General features: G+C 40.3%; 1 protein-coding gene across 1 annotated transcript in view; it reads left to right on the forward strand.

Annotated features, from left to right (window-relative positions):
* The window catches only part of AMIGO1 (adhesion molecule with Ig like domain 1), a 69336-nt gene that overhangs the window by 45271 nt on the left and 5288 nt on the right, over positions 1-18777 (forward strand). The window lies entirely within an intron of this gene.

The following is an 18777-nucleotide window of genomic DNA, read 5'->3' on the forward strand; positions in this document are numbered from 1 at the left end:
ATTTAGACACACTGTACAGCCACACTGGAATGTCATATATATTTATATATTGTGTGTTGTCTCATGCTTTTGTGGACTCTTTGCTGTGATCGTTTGGGGTAGGGTTGTATTCCAATGTTCTATTGTGTCTGTCTGCCTTGGAAATTATGGGATGTGTATGTAGAGTAGCTCTTAGATTGGTGGGGGCGAATTCCTCCAACAGCTCTCCCTGCTGATAAGACTGTTTACTGATGAGAAATTTGAATACACCTGACCTGTGTCTCTATTGCGATAGGACAGTTTACCCCGCCCTGAATCCAATGGTGGGTGGGGGGAGTGTCTCTGAGTTGTATATCTGTGGTAACGTGCTTGAATAAAGGAGTTTGATGTTGTTGATCACCCTACACTGAGTTACGGCTGGTGACTGGGTGGGCTAAAGGGTCTTAGATAGTGCTGGTTCTGGACAAAGGAAGCATTTACGGCGGACATAGACCTGTTGAGTACAGGGGATCATCACAACTTGAAATAATTTGTTTAAAAAAAAAAAAAAAAAACGGGAGCTGTGTGATGAGCTGAATCACGCCCCACACCGCCCTCTACCGGCGGCTCCTTGCAACCAGAACTGACAGCTGCCGGACAGTAAACCACTGCAGTTTACTGTGCAACAGCTGTCTGTTTATGTGTGAACTGGGCCCTTAACTGGAGATCTAAAGGCACTGGCCTATTACAGGGCAAATGGCAGCCATCAGCTTAGATGGGGTAAGTTCCTACAGTATAAGAATAAAAATGCAAACTAAAAATGAACGGACCCAGCCTGCACTGTTGATTGTGGGAAGAACTGGGATGAAGAGACGCCAGCTTGCATGGGAAACCAGGAATAGGTTATACCTCATCACATCAATACTGAACACCACATAGCTATCTGCTGACCATGTGGAGATTGCTGCAATTCACATTATGTTATCTTTGAAAAAAATATAGTGTTTGAGCTAGAAAATACTATTAATAGCATATAATTAACTATTGGTATCCTGGCTATTAATTCTTTACAAAATACAAATCCACAAATGTTTCAGTTTGATATGTCATACAAACAGTAAAGACACCCTTCACTGATTTCCTGTGTTATTGCCTGTTAAGTTGCAGAATACAAGATTCCACGTTTTGACTACATAATGCTATGAACATTTATACATTTAATTCCATTTTTCTTGTGAAAAAACAATCCCCTTTGTGTGATTTATGCAGCATGCAAGGATTTTAACAAATATAAATCAAAAAGTCACGCTAAAAACTAGAGGTGACAGACAAATGTCTAAAAAACTTCATAAGGATATGAAGGTGAATAGTGATCACTAAATAGATGAGTTTCATAGGAGTACTGAGCAATGTAAATACACACTACAAAAATAAATGCTGTTAATTAAATAGGACACAGAAAACATTGACTATGTCCGTGTGAAAAGATCAATATTGCATGACCCAGTCAGTGACAGGTGAATATCTCGAATAGCTGTAGGAATAATATTATGACAAATCTGTGACTAAAAAACTAAACCGTGATGAATGAGGAAAAAATATAAATGAATAAAGAAAAATACAATAAACCCAAAAAAGTCTGTGGCTCAACAAAAACAGTAATAGTAAAAGTCCATCCGTGCTAAATTGATATGCAAAGAAAATAACTCGTCTCCCAGTGCTCTTGTGAAATAATGTAACAAAATCTTGCTGTGGTGAAAATTAGAGTGCGTAGACAGACCTCCACCTCTTGGAAAAATACTGCCTCTTACCAGATAAAAATGGTCTCTAAATTACAGGAGACCCAGGAAGCGGATGGCTGCAACCATGTGGTCACCACGTCCTGTTGTGGCGAGGCGGCGTGGGGAGGGGGAGCTACGTCCCGACGACACCGCGATTCATACGCCCGGAAGACACGGGTTACTTTGGAGCCGGCCGGCTTTTTCATACGTGTTTTAAACGTCTATGCTTCTGTAAGTGCAACCTTTAATTTTACATTTAATAAAACGCTGGTTTTATGCTATGTGGAGCACTTTGTTTTTTGCATGGTGACATTTCCTTATTTGCGGAGGCTGGTGGGAGAGAGTCCCTGGATCTGGACGCTGAGTGCCTACTTTAAAGATCCCTGGCTGGGGTTGCAGCCATCCGCTTCCTGGGTCTCCTGTAATTTAGAGACCATTTTTATCTGGTAAGAGGCAGTATTTTTCCAAGAGGTGGAGGTCTGTCTACGCACTCTAATTTTCACCACAGCAAGATTTTGTTACATTATTTCACAAGAGCACTGGGAGACAAGTTATTTTCTTTGCATATCAATTTAGCACGGATGGACTTTTACTATTACTGTTTTTGTTGAGCCACGGACTTTTTTGGGTTTATTGTATTTTTCTTTATTCATTTATATTTTTTCCTTATTCATCACGGTTTAGTTTTTTAGTCACAGATTTGTCATAATATTATTCCTACAGCTATTCGAGATATTCACCTGTCACTGACTGGGTCATGCAATATTGATCTTTTCACACGGACATAGTCAATGTTTTCTGTGTCCTATTTAATTAACAGCATTTATTTTTGTAGTGTGTATTTACATTGCTCAGTACTCCTATGAAACTCATCTATTTAGTGATCACTATTCACCTTCATATCCTTATGAAGTTTTTTAGACATTTGTCTGTCACCTCTAGTTTTTAGCGCGACTTTTTGATTTATATATGATTTATGGTTTACTACTTTTTAGTCGCTGCTTATATTTATTAGTGTAAGCGCAATTTTTGTTTTTACCTTTAAGGATTTTAACAAGCTTTGTAGCAGCCATCTATCTTTTGTTGCTCTGGATAATAGCTGTTTGTTTCACAAGGTCCTTTGCAGCCTGATTCTGAATAGGGAGGACTGGTTAATTATAATCAGCTGATACATTTTTAGTGTTCTGATGAAAAAAGCTGCAATGTTTGCATGCTTTTGAAAGTAGTTTTGGGAGGTTGCAATAACTAGATTAGCAGAGAGCTGAGCTATTCACAAAACAGCTCTGCAAGTCTCTGCCTATGTGGAGGGGGAGAGGTGTGTGCCTTTCCTCCAATCTGCTGTCTTGGCTGTATGCCCAGGCTTGTAATCACACACATAGGTTGGACTTGATGGACTTGTGTCTTTTTTCAACCTCACCTACTATGTAACTATGTAACTTCCAGTGCTGAACAGGAAAAGAAAATCTAACACAATGTGCACTTTCTAAAGCATATATAAAGCTGAAGACAGCAGATATGTAAAACTTATGTAGAGATATTTGTTTCATCCCCGTGTATTATCTGAGGCTGTTCACTTCACTGGGTATATGTGAGGGTTTATATCCCCTATAACTTCGGAAATCAGGAAGATTACAGCTGTGGGGGGGGGGGGGGGTGGATTGGTTGGTGAGATCGGAGAACAGAAGATTTAAAGGAAAACCTCACTAGCAGCACGAGGGACACCTCTCATTGATTGTAACATCACTAATGCTGATTTTTTTTTTTTTTTTTTTTTACTTTTTGACTAAACTTTGGCTTTTTTTTTAAACAGAAAACATTTTATTCAAATTTTTAAACGACCAAAAACACTTCATGGTAAAAGACATTGGGTACAAAAGAGTGATACAGCAGGGCATCAAGAGTTACATGGATGGCATACAAATCAGTGACAAAGATTCACAGGTAGAACTCAATACAAAGACATAGCGCACCTGATAAATCATTGAGACTTGCATGTTGGCAGATAATCAAAATGAAGGAACAACCCTCTTTTAGAAGTGATCTATATTAAACAGTAAACAATAGGGAGAACAACCAAGGGGAAAAGAAAAGGAATCAGGGGAGGAGAAGGGGGAAGGGGAAATTAAGGGAGCAATGGGTAGAAAAAAAATGGAAGGGGGTGAAAAGGACATCATAGTGGAACATCACATATCATCCAAGGATTCCTGGCCATGTGCATCAATCCAGGTGGACCATATCTTATCAAACTTCTTAGCACAATTTCTGCTCTCATATGTAATTTTATACAGTGGTAAAACTGAATTAGCCGCCTGGAATGAGAGTGGAATGAGTAGTAGGGGTAGTAGTCTTCCAATGCAACAAGATTTCCTTTCCCGCATAAAATAAGGCATGTGTGAGAAAGAGCTTAGTATAACCCAATATCCTTCATATAATATCCTTCATATAATTCAACAGCAACAAAAGATGATCTAGAGGCAAAGTCACCTCACAAAGCTCACTTAAAACGGAGTGCTACCCAAAAGTATAATAAAAAAGTATACGCGTCCCCCCCCTCCGGTGCCACATTTGGCACCTTTCAGGGGGGAGGGGGGAACGGGGAACCTCTTTTTGACAGGTCCCTTTCCCCACTTCTGGAGACAGGCAGCGGCAATTAGAAAGCGCAGCGTGCTTTGCCCATGCATAGCAGGGAACCCACTGTGAAGCCAAAAGGCTTCACTACTGGCTTCCCTTATCAGGAATGGCGATGGCAGCACCCGAGAGACAACCCGAAGATCGTGTGGGGTGCCAACATCATGGGCTCCCTGGACAGATAAGTGCCCTGATATTAAAAGTCAGCAGCTACAGTATTTGTAGTTGCTGACTTTTAATTTTTTTCACCTAGGCTGGACCTCCTCTTTAACGTATCGACCACTGACTCCCAGTAGGGACAAAGCATGGAGCAAGACAACACTATGTGGTGGAAGGTACCAGTAGCAGTAGCACATCTGGTGCCTGGGGATAAATATTGGCCAGGCGTTGGGGGGGGTATAATATGCCCTGTGGAGGAATTTTAATTGTATAAATCTATCCTTGGCTAAAATCATAGAAGTCCCATAAGGAGAGAAACAGGGGTTGATTTACTAAAACTGGAGAATGCAAAATCTGGTGCAGTTTTGCATAGAAACCAACCACCTTCCAGGTTTTTGTCGAAGCTTAATTGAACAAGCTGAAGTTAGAAGCTGACTGGCTACCATGCACAGCTGCACCATATTTGGCACTCTCCAGTTTTAGTAAATCAAACCTACAGTCCGCCCAGTCACTCTCAGTAAGGGCATGGATATCTGCTTGTCAACGGTCAAAGGTGTGTGTAGTGTTAGTATCCTAGGCCACAGAAAGGCAGAGGTACAGAGAAGACAGGGGTTTCCCCATAACCTTCAAAGACAGGAGGCACTCAATAGGATCAGACTCCAGCATGAGGGGATCTGGAAATTGGGCATAAAGGGCATGTTTAGCTACTACTGCACCTTTTTGAACAGAAGACCTTGTCTGTCAGAGAAAAACAACGCAAGCTATTCTATGTTGAGGCTAACAAGCCAGGTAGGATGCTGGCCAGAGCCCTCCATGCCAAAAACTAGCCTTGCCTCTATTCCTAAGCTTAAACGTTTTGACAGCGAACTTATCCATCATCCTAAGGAAATTAATGAGGTATTTAGCTCATTTTATTTCGCACTGCAAAATCTTCCTGCGTACCCTTCTACTATTGCACTGGAAGTTTTTCCATCTAAAATAGACTAATATATTGCCACCACAGTGCTTCTGACCCTCCCTATACCTGTGGTGTAGAATCTTGAGCAGCCATTTCTAGAAGATGAACTTGCGATTTGCGATCTCCTCTCTTTATCATTCAAGTTTTTTATTATCATTGAAAAAATAGTACAGTATAATCAGCATAACAAAAAATCAGTACAATATAATTCACAGCGAATTCAAAATATGTGATCAGAGTCTATTGGTTGTCTTTTTACTGTAGTAAACAGCACTAACAATATAAAGAAATAAAGTATAAGTAATATAATGTAAACTCTTAACTTTGACTATATCCATTCAATTTCAAATTGTACACCTACTTATTGTAAGATATGTTGAAGCCTCACTCCCCCTTCGACACCCCGAAGGGGATCACACTGTGTCCAAGGAGGGGGGAGGATTCTCTCTCTCATTATCCATTTTTTCTCTTATAAACTTTTATTTGAGAGAAGAGAAGAGATATTATTAACAATCCATTATATCCAGCTCAAAGATTATTTCGGAATTTATTAGGGGTACAATATAATGTTCCCATTATAATAGATCAAAAATAGACATCCTGACCCTAGTATGAAAAATTAGTATATAAACCTGAGAATTTCTATGTAACTTTAAGGAAAAATGATACTGTTCCTAAAACAGAAAAAGAAGATATTTAAAGGAAAAAGACTAGGGGAGAAGAAAAAAAGATAAAGGAATAGTACAGAAAAAGAGTATACCATGCCTGTCGGATGTGAAACTCAAAAATCAGCGATTGGTGTTGCTACCTATGTCCGGTATCAGAGAAATTCCCATAAACCGAGCCCAGGGTTCCCAAGTGGCTTCAAATTGTGTGGTCTTGTCCAATAAGGAACTGACCATTTTTTCTTGTTCCATTATCCATGAAATCTTCCTTTTCATGGACAATAGAGATACCGAAGACTTCTTCCATGCTTTGGCAATAGTCAATTTGGCTCCTGTCAATATAAACAGAATCAATTTACGGGTGATTTTAGAGACATGCGGCAAGAATCCATTCAGCAAGGCAATCACTGGTGTTTGAGAGATAGCACAACCTGTAACCTTTTGTATGATGTGGAAGACCCTATTCCAAAATCCTCGGATTCTGGGACATTCCCACCATATGTGAATGATAGACCCTATTCCCTGACAGCCTCTAAAGCATAAGGGTGAAGTGGAAGGGAACATTGCTGCCAATCTTGTGAGAACCAAGTACCATCTCGTGAATATTTTAACATTAGCTTCAATGAGTGAAGTACTATATAAACCTTTGATCGAATGAGAATAGTTTTCATACCAGTCTTCCAGATCCCATTCGGTCTGAAGGTCTTTCTCCCAGGCCAACATGTATGGTAATTTTACGGAATTGGAAGCAAGTGAAGCATAGATCACAGAAATCCCTCCCTTCCGCTCCGTGGCTTGTGCACACCAACCTTCATATGCCGTAAATCTTGAAGGATTAGGTTTAGTTTTCCATAAAGAGTGAACAAAGCTTGAGATCTGGTAAAATCTAGACTTTTCTGTAGAGGGAAGATCTAGTTCATCTATAAAATGTTTAAGGGGTAGTGGGCCTGTGCAAGAAAAAAATTGACCAATGCGGTACACCCCCTTGTCTCTCCACCACTTGAAGGCCTCAACATCCATGCCATGTTGGAATAGAGGATTTTGGAACAGATGAGCTAATGGTTGTATTTCTGAAACCAGGGAAGGAAGCTTCCTAAGGGAATCCCACAAAGTAAGGGATTGTGAAAGGGTTGGTGACAGTATTGGAGGCCTGTTCCTGGGAGGACACCATAGTAAATATTTCATGGAGAATGTAGGAGCTGCTTGGCTTTCTATTAATATCCAATCTGGTCGCTCAGTTTTAAGGTATATAACGGACAATTGTGCCAATCGGGCTGCTTGATAGTACCATAGGAGGTTTGGAAAACCCAATCCACCTTGCTTAGGGAGATTAATTAAGTTACGGTTTAATAAACCTGAACCTTTCTTGTTCCAAATAAATTTATTAAGTTTACCTTGAAATGTTTTTAGATGGTCCCTTCTAATCGGGATAGGAAGGGATTGAAACAAATACAAAAGTCTAGGCAATAAGGTCATCTTGACCGAATTAATTCTACCAATCCAGGCAATATTGTGTGACTCCCAAGTCTTGAGATCAGCCTCAAGTTTTCGATACATTGGGGGGTAATTTGCTTGATACAGATTCTCAATCTTGGGAGTTATATTAATTCCCAAATATTTAATTGATGAATTACTCCAGCTAAATTCATGTTTCCTGTGATTGGGAGACCATAGAGCTTGGGAGGGATACATTGAGAGCCTGAGATTTAGACATATTCACTCTTAGTCCTGAAATTGAGCAATGAACATATCTCGGGTAAAGAGGAAATTGGGGAGGATAAAAATAGCAGAAGATCATCAGCGAACAGGGCGCATTTATGATTGTTTTGGCCACACTGAATCCCCCTGATATTTGGATTAACAATAATGGCTATTGCCAAGGTTGCAATCATTATAGCGAATATCAGGGGTGAGAGGGGGCAGCCCTGAAGAGTGCCCCTGCCAATCCTAATTGGGTTAGAGAAAATTCCCTGAAGTCTGACTCTGGCTACTGGTGTTGAATATAAGGCTTCCAAGATTCCTAAAATATTTGATCCAAATCCCCATCTTCTAAGAACTGCAAAAAGATATGACCATGAAACTGAATCGAATGCCTTCTGGAGGTCCAGCGATAGCAGCATTCCTTCTTGTTTGTGACCTCCCTCCTATTGTGATTGCATCATTGATATAAGATCAACCGTCCTTCGCACTTGATCAGGACCCTGTCTATCAGGGATGAACCCCACCTGATCTTTATCAATATATAGTCCTATAAATGAAGCCAATCGGTTAGCTAATATTTTGGTCAATATTTTAAGATCATTATTAATTAGAGATAGGTCTATAATTCTCTCTTTGGCTGGTGTCTTTAACCGGTTTTGGGATTACAGAAATATATGCCATATTGAGTTGATTACCTATCCCAGTGCCCTTAGTCATGGAGTTGAAGAATCTAGTGAGGTAGGGGGTTAGAAGATTAGAAAAAGTTTTATAATAAGGGGTAGAGAAGCCATCAGGCCCTGGCGCTGTAGCACCCTTTTAGGCTTTTATAACTTCTGACACCTCCTCAAAGGATGTCCATTTCTGCTTTATGAGTAGTTGTTAGTGTTGGAAGATGTAAGTTGTCTAGGAACTCATCTATTTTAGTGGGGTTAGAATTCATCTCTGCCTTATATAACTCAGCATAAAAGTTCTGGAATCCCTTCATTATGCGCTGTGAATTTAGGGTAAAGGTACCATCTGCCTGTTTGATTTTAGGAAGAGCATGTGAACGAAGCCTAGGAGACAATTTATGTGCTAGCATGGTTCCTATTTTGTCTTTAGTCTGGTAAAACTTGGCCCCAGACCATCTGATAGATTTATCCTCCTTTGTTGTGAGAGCCACATTCAGGGCCGTCCGAGCCACATCTAGCTTGGAAATAGGAACATTGGAGGGATCTCTTTTATGATGTTTACTTAAATAAAATCGCTCTCCAAGCTATTTCTGACATTCTCTCTCTCTCTCTTTCGTCTCGCTGAAATTTGTATTAGTTTACCTCTAATGGTCACCTTGTGAGCCACCAATAGAGTTTCTGCAGAAACATCACCCACGTCATTAAAGCAAAAGTATTCCTGCAGAGCCTCCTGTATTTCAGACACTATAATGGGGTTCTGCAACATAGATTGATTAAGAGTCCAATGAGAACCCTGTTGTCCATAATTATCTCTTCTTACTGTTAACAGAACCATTGAATGATCTGACCAAGCTACGTCTAAGATAGAGGATGTAATGGCCAATGGAATATGATGTATAGAGACAAGGATGTGATCTATACATGAATAAGACTGGTGCGGATTTGAGTAGTGAGTAAAATCTCGTATGTTTGGATTTAGTTCCCTCCAAATGTCAGTTAAACCTGATTGAAAAATCATTTGCGCTATTTGTAAACTAGCTCTGCTGGGTCTAACTGATTGTGCTTTAAGTGGATTAGATTTCTCCAGACCAGTATCAAAGGCTGTATTAGAATCACCTCCCATAATTATTACACCTTCCATAAGTGGGCCGAAGGTCTTAAACAATTGTCTGAAGAACTGTGTTTGTCCTTTATTAGGAGCATCGTAAGAAATGAAAGTATATAACTTATCATCAATCGTACCTTTAACCAATAAAAACCTTCCTTCCGGGTCTTAGTGTTCCATTTTAAAATTAAATTTGCATTGTTTAGAAAATATAATCGCTACTCCCTTCATTTTGTTTTCAGCATTAGCCAAATAAAATACTGGGAAGTGTGCATGTAAAAATGAGGGGGTGTACCGCAGTGGAAAATGAGTCTCCTGTAGGAGAACTACATCAATGTGATGAGCACGGTAGACCTAAAAGGGCTTCCATCTCTTGACTGGGGAATTCAACCCCTGAGTATTATGGGAGATAATAAGTAGGGGGGAAGAAGTAGCATTACTACCAGCCATGGATCAAAAAGAAAAGAACGCTGACCAATCCACAGTCATCTACCCCATTCCATGTGGTAGAAAAAGTAGAGAAGAAAAAATTGTTTACTATTATTGGGATTAACACTTCTAAATACACCTTATAAGGAAATCCCATCGGCAGACAGGCTAGAAGAGAAAAGAGGTTAGAAGAAAAGAAAAAAAAAAAGAATAGGCATAAAGAAACATCATGGATATATAAAGCACCGAAAGGCCATAACCAGGCCCGGAATGTGGGGAGGAATAAGACTCCCTCCTCTCTTTCAGAACAAAAATATTTAAACAGCCCATAAAAAGGGCTAGAAACCTACCACACAAAGCAGCAAATAACTGGCTTGAGTAGTAGGCGCAGGCACACTGCATCAGCACCGGCCAGTGACAGCATATGAAAAAATTATAAAATATTCAAAGTACAGGACCCGCTAACAGGAACCCCCTTTTGAGACAGCAATCCAAACTATCTAGCTAGGGGAAGAATTGAAAAGGAAAAAATAAACAAAAAACTATGAGTCCAAACTGACTAGATTTCAGTGTAAGTGGTAAAGTCTTTGACTCAGATAAACTATGCAGAAACCACTGAACTATATTCCTGTAATAGTCTTTTTTAGCAAGAACCAAGTCAGTCTAGGTTCGATATTTATGAACAAACAGAAAAAAAAAAAATTTTTCCTCCTTTTTCGTCTGAGGAACATGGCAAGAAAAGAAAAAAAAGAAATTAGAAAATCTCACACAGAAGAGTTATGAGACTCCTCGTCAGGGTGGGAGGTTATCCTTGACTTTCCTGTATTTAGCTTTATTCCAACATGAAGGAGGTGAGCTTGTAGGGGATTGACGTTTAGCTGAACCCTGTTGTGTGTGTGCTGTTTCCATGTCAGATTCATGTGTAATGAGCTTCAGGTCCAACAGCAGACGTTCACCCTCTGGAAAGCTATGAAATGCATGTTGTTTACCTTTGTAAGTAAATTTCAGGGCAAACGGAAAGGCCCAACGATATTTTATGTCTTTCTTGGTGAGTGCTGCCAAGAGGGGTTTCAATGATCGCCTCTTTTGTATGGTGTAGGGGGCAATATCGGCAAATATTTGGATGTCTGACCCTTGATACTGAATCTGTTCCTATTGACGAGATCTCTTCATCACTTCTTCTGTGATAGAATAATAATGTGGTTTTACTACAATGTCTCTTGGGGATCCATCCTTCCTCAGAGGGCCAAGGGACCTATGTGACCTATCCAGTTCTAATTTATGAGCTGGAACTGAAGGGATCAAGGATTTGATAATATCTTGAACTGCCGTTTGTACATCAGAAATTGATTCTGGTAGTCCTCTGATCCGAAAATCATCCCTCCTCGATCGGTTCTCAAGGTCGTCGATCCGAGTCTGAGCAGTGTCAAGCTGTTCTTGCATAAACTGCAAATGGTTAGTATTCTGAGCTGTCTTGGAGATAGTGACATCTAGCTTGTGTTCTATATGTTCAATTCTTTTTCCCAGGGACTGGAAATCTGCCCTTATTTCCCCTGTAATTCTGTCAGCGTTTTGGGTTAGACCTTTGTCTAGCAATTCAGAGATTCTAGTAAATAATTCAGTCACATTAAAAGTTACCTCAGGAGTCTGCACTGTTTGTACAGTTATAGAGTCAGGGTAAATAGGGTTAGAATCCAGCGAGTGCATTTCCATAAGTCCCACAGAACGTTCTATCAAAGTTACTGCAGTTTCAGGAGATGACATGTTAAAAGAAGGAACTAATCCTGATAATTGTGGAACATATGAGAGAGTCGCAGGGTTAACAATTTGCCTGCCTGCTGTGGATACCTCAGCTCCTGACTGAATTGTTATCTGAGGTACTCCCACCATTTGTGGAGAATGACTCGCTTTTCAAAGGACTTTAAGATAAGATGCAGGGCTTTTTCTTCTTATCTTATCAATATAGAAAGGTGCCCTGGGGTCTCCTCAACCTGTTCCCGTTATTTTGGGAACTCCTGAAAGCTGTTACCTGCCTTTTATTTTTGCTGTATAGCCGGCTCTGTGCGGAGCTCCGGTCCTACACTGCCATCCTCAGAGCCTCCGCGCATGCCGGGCGTGATCTCTCTTAAGACTAATAAAAGCACTTGTCCGGATGGATCCTCTGCTCACTTCTATAAATCCTTTCAGGACTCTCTCATCACTTCCTACTAAAACATTTAATGGCGACTCCCCTGATTTCCCTTTCTGGGAGACAAGCCCTAGAGTCACCCCATAATGCACTGCGCGCCATCCTGATTAGCTGAAGCAATGAAGGATTTGCCCAATCAGGGCACAGAACACTGTCAGAGTCATGATTGGAAAAAGTAATGATGACTGTGCTCAATCATGGCTCATTGCTCATAGACCCACCCCCCACTATAAAAGGATCCTTCCCAAAGCAACCTTTTGCAGTGTGATATTGTAGTGGAGATAGATAGAACAGGGATCTGTTACTAATTGCAAGTTAGTGTGCTATTGTGATTCTACTGTGAGTGTAGAGTGTTAGGCCTGATTCACACCTATGCATTTTTTGTGCTTTTTGCAGATTTGCACTACAGAACGTGTTCCATAGGAAACCATGTTAAATGGACTGTAGTAAAAATCTGCGAAATGCAAAAAGCATTAAAAATGCATAGGTTTGACTCAGGCCTAAGTGTAGTGGGAATATAGTGATAGTGCAGCGTGAGTGTAGTGCGACCATTTTTACATTAGTGTCAGCTTAGTGTTTCAGAGCAGGTTTACTGCAGTATATTGACGTGCGTTAGTGCAGGTTTGCTGCAGTATATTGAACTGTGTGGCAGTAGAGTGTGTCTGTGCAGTGAGTACTCAAGTTAAAGTGCACCAAACACCACATAACATTCTTAAAACAATCACCCTGATGTAATATGGCCAAAAACGCCAAATTCCTGCTTGCTTGATCTTGGTCGATGCCAAAAAAGCTTTCGAACGATTCATTGGAAATTCCTTGAGGGTACTCTCTGGCAAATGGGCCTTGGGTCCAACATGTTATGTAAGATCCTGGTCCTCTTTGGGAACCCTACGGCAAGGATTTGCTCTAATGTTCTACTCTCAGACCCGATTTGGATACGTAAGGGAACCTGGCAGGGATGCCTCCTCTCACTCTTGTTATATATACTCACTATGGAATATCTTGCAATTGCCATAAGACAAGACCCTAATATTCTGGGTCTTTCAATCGGCCAACGTCACTATTAGCTCTCTCTTTATGCAGGTGACCGCCTATTATATGTCTCTAATCCTCATGTCTCTTCACCAGCCATTGTCAGAGTGTTCACAGAGTTTGGCTTGACAAGCAATTTCAAAGTAAACTACGACAAAACTGAGGCCGTTAAAATACCTTTACCCAAAACTACTTTGTCCCAACTCCAAGTTGTCCCAACTTGCATTTAAATGGCAACAAAAGGCTATTAAATCCCTTGGTATCCAAATTCCTACTCCCTGTCTACCCTGGCAGATCTTAATTATAGGCCCCTGTCTCGTATGATTTATGCGTGTCTTAAATCATATGATAAACCATTTGGTCATGTGAATGTTGTCAAAAAGGACATATTGCCTAATCTTCTTTATATCTTTCAGGCGATCCCTCTGTACCTCCTCCTCTGGGTTTTTTCCCATCAGTCAATAAGGCTATTCGTAACTTTATCTGGCAGCATACGCGGTCTCGGATTGGCCCTACTATCTTAGTGCTACCTAAAATCAGAGGAGGTGTTGCTCTACCTCACCTTTTGTTATACTTCCATGCAACGTCGCTGCTTTGGAAATTGGTTGGTACCATTGCAAATCCACTAAACTTTGGACCCTCTTAGAAAACAACCCGATATCCCAAGATCTTATATCTCTACTGTGGACAGACTCGACACACAGACCCTCTAATGATTTATTGCCCCTCATGACTTATGCTACGCTATGGATCTGGGACAAATACCTCACCAGAGGTTTACTGTCCTCAAGACCTAGCCCCATTGACCCCGCTTTTTGGAATAGCATCTTTCCCTCCGACTTTTACTGGTTCCAAACTCCTCTCATGGTAGAAAATCTGATGCTCCTGTTCTGAGACATACGTTTGAGATGGAAAACGAATCCCTCTCTTCTGAATACTTTCCACCTGTCTCAATCCTTTGGGAGCATGGCTTGAACATACTCAATTGACACACTTTCTAGATAGAATGCCAAGCGTGGACGCTTTGACTAGACCACAAACAGACTTTGAGTCCTTGCTATCCCAGTCTAACACACAGGAACACTTGATATTCCAGATTTATCAGATTCTGTTACAGGTCTCTTATCCAGCTTCACCACCATTCCTTTCAAAATAGGAACAGGAGCTGAATTTATACCCTGATGATATGGAGTGGGGCAAAACACTAGCACTTTCCTTCAAACTGTCTATCTCATCTCATGCCCAAGAATAGAATTACTGAATTGTGTGTAGGTGGTATCGCTGCATTACTATCCTGCATAAAATTGATCCAACCATACAAAATACATCAGGTTGCGCTAATAACAACAAAATTGGTGAGTAAATGTTTGCATGTATAATGCATCAATGGAAATTAATAAAAACAGTCCATAAATGTTGTGAGAGAGTGAATCCTGAAAGCAATCTTTACCAACCACCACCAAAGTGATAACAATCAGTGCCTCCACCAATAGCTGTAGGGCCTGCTTACCAGCTCCTATTACATACATAGTGAGGTTGAAAAAAGACACAAGTCCAACCTATGTGTGCGATTATATGTCAGTATTACACTGCTTATCCCTGTATGTTGCGGTCGTTCAGGTGCTTATCTAACAGTTTTTTGAAACTATCGATGCCCCCTGCTGAAACCACCGCCTGTGGAAGGGAATTCCACATCCTTGCAGCTCTTACAGTAAAGAACCCTCTATGAAGTTTAAGGTTAAACCTAGTTTCTTCTAATTTTAGTGAGTGGCCATGTGTCTTATTAAACTCCCTTCTGTGAAAAAGTTTTATCCCTATTGTGCGGTCACTAGTATGGTATTTGTAAATGGAAATCATATCCCCTCTTAAGCGCCTCTTCTCCAGAGAGAATAAGTTCAGTGCTCGCAACCTTTCTTCATAACTAATATCCTCCAGACCCTTTATTAGCTTTGTTGCACTTCTTTGTACTCACTCCATTTCCAGTACATCCTTCCTGAGGACTGGTGCCCAGAACTGGACAGCGTACTCCAGGTGAGGCCGGACCAAAGTCTTGTAGAGTGGGAGAATTATTGCTTTATCCCTGGAGTTAATCCCCTTTTTAATGCATGCCAATATTCTGTTTGCTTTGTTAGCAGCAGCTTGGCATTGCTGAGCCGGTCATCTACTGGGACCCCCTGGTCCTTTTCCATCCTAGATTCCCCCAGAGGTTCACCCCCTAGTGAGTCGATTGCATTCATATTTTTGCAACCCAAATGCATTATTTTACATTTTTCTACCTTAAACCTCATTTGCCATTGTAGTTGCCCACCCCATTAATTTGTTCAGATTTTCTTGCAAGGTTTCCACATCCTGCGTAGAAGTTATTGCACTGCTTAGCTTAGAGATTGAGCTGTTTACCCCATCCTCTAGATCGTTTATGAACAAATTAAACAGGATTGGTCCCAGCACAGAACCCTGGGGAACCCCACTTCCCACCCCTGACCATTTTAAGTATTCCCCATTTATCACCACCCTCTGAACTCGCCCTTGTAGCCAGTTTTCAATCCATGTACTCACCTTATGGTCCAAGCCAACGGACCTTACTTTGTACAGTAAACGTTTATGGGGAACTGTGTCAAATGCTTTTGCAAAATCCAGATACACCACATCTATGGACCTTCCTTTATCTAGATGGCAGCTCACCTCCTCATAGAAGGTTAATAGACTGGTTTGCCAAGAACGATTCTTCATAAATCCATGCTGATTACTGTTAATGATATTGTTTTCATTACTAAAATCTTGTATATAGTCCCTTATGATCCCCTCCAAGAGCTTGCATACTATTGATGTTAGGCTAACTGGTCTGTAATTCTCCGGGATGTATTTTGGCCCTTTTTTAAATATTGGTGATACATTGGCTTTTCTCGAATCAGCTGGTACAATTCCAGTCAGTAGACTGTTAGTACAAATTAGGAACAATGGTCTGGCAATTACTTGACTAAGTTCCCTAAGTACCCTCGGGTGCAAGCCATCCGGTCAGCTGCAGGTAAAACCAGTCCTGTATTTTCTTGTTGGGATTTCATGATATACAACCATTAGCTACAGTATATACAGTATTTCTGTACAGACCTGTAGAAGAATACATTAGAAGAGAACCTAGAAGTACAAAATAGTCAAAGAGCATATTAAAAAAAAAATTTTTGTTAGAGATGAGAGCTCTCGTCTACTTTCTAAATTTGATATGCGCCTTACAAATAAATACATTGGGATAAAATGTAAGTACAATAAATACCAACCCTTTGTTAATAGTACTGTATATAATATGTTGTTGCACAGATGATGCCTCTTTCTTTACGTGTCAATTGATTTTGAGCAAACGCACTTAGTGGAGCAATATCTGGCCTCTTGACATCAGTAAAATAAGTGAAACTATACCTACCCATAGATATAAAATGATCATTACCCAAACCAGTCATTAATGATTGGATTGGGGAATTAATGTATGTCAACCTTGTACAAACAAGACTGAACTGACTATACTTGAGGGAAGAATCAACCATGTTGCTGATCAGTTATTCTTGTACCTCTTATGCCTAGTACACACGATGAGAAAATCAGACGAAAAATACTGCTTTTGAAGCGATCATACGATAATCTGATTTTTAGTACACAGCTTTTGAGAGCGGATCACGGCAGTTTATTTGAAATTATCTGAAGGGACAAGCATGAAAATTGTTCTCATACAATACCAGAACAAACAATTTTCGTTTAATCAGTATAGTATTTATCTGAAAATAATTGAGTGACCAAGACCACGCATGCTCGTAAACGAAAGAATATATTACAATACAATACATTACATCACTTCCCGAAGTTGTAGTCGGTCCTATGGGAATTTTTATAACTTTAGTAACCTCATCATTTACAATATGAGGCCAGCATGCAAAAAAAAAAAAAAAAAAAAAAAAAACAATCATTCGTCCGATATTCTCATTGTTTGTACGAAGCTTTAGATGTGGTTGGCACAGAGTACATCTGCAGTCTTCATACCTTTTCTATTTTTTTTTTTTTTTTTCAATTATTTTCTTTTAGCCCTTACACTGCCAGGGCCGTTTTTTTGCAGGCAGACGCACTAGAGCAGGGATCCTCAAACTAGGGCCCTCCAGCTGTTGCAGAACTACACGTCCCATGAGGCATTGTAAAACTCTGACATTCACAGACATGACTAGGCATGATGGGAATTGTAGTTCCTGAACAACTGGAGGGCCGTAGTTTGAAGACTACTGCACTAGAGAATAGAATAGTGGTAGTTCCAATTTTTTATATCACCCGATATTAGCAAAACAGTTTCCGAAACACAAAATCTCAGTAAAAAATACACTAAAGTTAATCTTAAGGCACAAACGTAATGCTTTACCTAATTTTTGGGTAAAATATAAGAAGTTGAGGTTGCACTGAATAAATACATACCCAACATTCCAAGCCTTAAAATTGCTGGTCTTGCTCTGTTCTACCCGGCGGCAACCGCAATGCTCATTCTGGGTCTGCCAATGGGTGCACAGAGAAGGGAAGCATGGTGAGAGCAGCCGTTACAAGGGTGTGTTGAAGCGATCTGGGGGCTGCACAACTGCTGGATCACTTTCATCCGATGACTTGTCAGATATACACACACTCCTGGAAGCGGTGTCTCCCACAGACACTAATTGTGATCTAAAAAGCCACAAATGTGGGAAATTAATCTTTAACCACTTCAGCCCCAAAAGATTTGGCTGAATGACCGGGCCATTTTTTGCGATTCGGCACTGTGTTGCTTTAACGGACAATTGCGCAGTTATGCGACGCTGCACCCAAACAAAATTGACATCCTTTTTTTCCCACAAATAGAGCTTTCTTTTGTTGGTATTTGATCGCCTCTGCGTTTTTTAATTTTTGCGCTATAAACAAAAATGAGCCACAATTTTGAAAAAACACAATATTTTGTACTTTTTGCTATAATAAATATCCCCTCCCTTTTTTTTTTAAAAGCAAATTTTTTTCTCAGTTTAGGCCGATAAGTATTCTTCTACATATTTTATGCATATAAAAAAATCGCAATAAGCGTATATTGATTTGTTTGCACAAGTTATAGTATCTACAAAATAGGGGATAGATTTATAGCATTTTTATTATTATTTATTTTTACTAGTAATGGCGGCGATCTGTATCGGGACTGCGACATTATGGCGGACACATCGGACCCTTTTGACACATTTTTGGGACCATTGGCATTTATACAGCGATCAGTGCTATAAAAATGCACTGATTACAGTAAAAATGTCACTGGCAGGGAAGGGGTCAACACTAGGAGGCGATCAAGGGGTTAACTGTGTTCCCTGTGTGTGTTTCTAACTGTAGGGGGAGGGGACTGACCTAGAGGAAATGAAAGATCCTGGTTCCTAGCCATTAGGAACACACGATCTGTCACTCCTCACAGAACAGAACAGGGATTTGTGTGTTTACACACACACACGTCCCTGTTCTGCC

This window comes from Aquarana catesbeiana, linkage group LG02 (assembly GCF_042186555.1).
Source record: "Aquarana catesbeiana isolate 2022-GZ linkage group LG02, ASM4218655v1, whole genome shotgun sequence".
Classification (NCBI taxonomy): domain Eukaryota; kingdom Metazoa; phylum Chordata; class Amphibia; order Anura; family Ranidae; genus Aquarana; species Aquarana catesbeiana.